Raw genomic sequence first — 2,669 nt, forward strand, 5'->3', positions numbered from 1 at the left:
CATCGCAAGCTCCATTATAATAAGATACAGTAGGGTTCGTAATAATTTTAGTCATAAACCAATGCGTTTTCCTCAAAGCTTTGGGCCCATTAGCTATAGCTAAATTGTAATAATAATAATAATGGGTTAGTCAAGTGCTAGCTTATTTTATAAAGAATTTTAATTCGGCTCATCTGCAGATTCATCAATCCACAATTATTAAGAAACATTAAACATGAAAATCGAAACGAAAAGGCATTTAGGCTGTATTGGAGAGGGTATTGAAACTAATTATGAATGGGAAATTCAATTCCATACAGCAACTATTCCTGATTTTTACAAACATAAGCAACACACCTGTAGCTTCTTGTTCATAAATCATGATCATGCAAGAAATCTTATCACTGTGATAATCACTTGCAGGCAAAGTTATTATTTTTAATTTTAAAATAAAGGATTTCGATAGTCTATCTCTAATTATTTTGTCTTATTACCGTCATCGTCACCCCCCAGTGGCACAGCGGTATGTCTGCGAACTTATAACGCTAGAAACCGGGTTTCGATACCCGTGGTGGGCAGAGCACAGATAGCCCATTGTGTAGCTATGTGCATAACTACAAACAAACCGTCATCGTCAACTAAATCCGTTAACATTCTCACCGATGAAATTAGCATAATAATACATTCAGAGTTCTTCTCTGTCTTTGTACTATTGCTATCATAGGAACTAAAGTAGGAATTTTTATATAAAATACCAGAACGACTTTCTTGTCATACGCTGTATGAAAAAAACTGTTCAGTCTCCTAGAGATTCAATAAACGTCGGTGACAAATTATAACACACACGAGCCCACGATCACTGGCAAATTCAGAGGGTCCCCAAATTGTAAGTTAAAAATGTTCATATACATGTTTCATAAAATATGAAACATGTATATGACATATATTATATTATTATTGTATATTTTTCACTTATTACACAAAGAGCATATACCTTCTCACCAAACTATGTGATTTAGATTTCGTCTAAACGCAGTTCATATCACTATCCATAAATGATAAATGACTTGTCATTCATTGAAACATCTTAGCACAGCTCATTTTCCATTTCTATACCAAATTTAATAGCACCCTTTGGGCAACTGAAAACTTAAATATATTTGATAGAACAGAACTTTGTATTTCTACTATCTAAATAATTCAAAAGTAATTTTTGCATTTCAATAATTCATATACAATACTAGGCTTGCCAATCCTCTCGGACTCGTACAGATTTTCCCGGCTCCCGGAAGGCTTGCCATGTATCCCGGATTCTCTAAAAAATTGCTTACAAATCAAAACTTACATAAATAAGTAAAAAATATAATTTTCTAAATTCTATATATATATATATATATATATATATATATAGTGAAAATAAATATAAATTTAAATAAATATTTCGTACAAAAAATCAGAATGTTTGATTTGGTATTTTTATATATGTTTTTGAAATAAGAGTTTGTTATTATTTTGGAAATACTTTTCTTTATATATACGTAAATTGTTATCAACCTATTACTTGCATATTATTAGCCTTTATATGCCTCCAATTTCTAAATACTGTATATGATTTATGAAAATATATACATAAATATATATATACATACAAGATCGAACAAGATGGCTGCATTAATTCTGAGCTTGTTAAGAAAAAAAAAGGAAATTTAAAGAATGACAAGGCTCATGGGCCAGATAATATTTCCCCAAAGGTTTTGAAGGAGGTTATTAGATATGAGAGCCACTTGCTACTATTTTTTGTCAGTCCTTGAATAATGGCAGGTACCAGAGGATTGAAAGTTAGCCAATGTCACTCCTCTTTTTAAGGGAGGTGATAAAAATTGTCCCAGTAATTATAGACCCATTAGTCTTACATCAGTTGTCGGAAAAGTTTTGGAAAGTCTGATAAAAGATGCTTTGCAAAGGCGTTTAACAAAGTTTAGAATTTTATTGTATACTCAACATAGTTTCAGCAAGAGGAAATCTTGCCTTACAAATCTTTTGACATTCTTTGAAAAGGTTACTGCTTATGTAGATGAGGGTAGGGTGTAGATCTGGATTTTCAGAAAGCATTTGACAAGGTGCCAAATAAAAGATCGTGAAAAATTATCTCTATAGGTGTGGTGGATAAGTTAGCAAATTGGATAGAACAGTGGCGAGATGGAATTCAATCAAACCGGATTAATGTCACAAGTGGGGCACCTCAGACCTCAGTCTTAGGACCCTTACTCTTTTTGATTTACATCAGTGACATAGATTAAAAGATAGTCAATAAATTACTTAAATTTGCAGATGGTATTAAGGTCTTGGATGTTGCTAGCTGTAAAGAGGATGCTGCTGATTTACAAAAGGATTTAGATCATTTAGTGAGTTGGGAAAATAAATGGCAGATGGATTCTAATTATAATAAATGCAAGATAATGCATATGGGTTATTATAATTTGAATTATAAGTATGATATATATGGGAATAACATTAACATTGTTATGAATAAAAGGGGACTTGGTGTAACAATCGATCAGTCTCTAAAGCCATCCAAGCAGTGTTTTGTTGCTAGTGGTAGAGCAAATAGGATATTAGGTTGTATCTACAGAAATATTAAATACAAGTCTAAAGAGGTTATAATTTCATTGTACAGGTCACTGGTTAGG

The sequence above is a fragment of the Limulus polyphemus genome, unplaced genomic scaffold (assembly GCF_000517525.1).
Source record: "Limulus polyphemus unplaced genomic scaffold, Limulus_polyphemus-2.1.2 Scaffold2088, whole genome shotgun sequence".
Classification (NCBI taxonomy): Eukaryota; Metazoa; Arthropoda; class Merostomata; order Xiphosura; family Limulidae; genus Limulus; species Limulus polyphemus.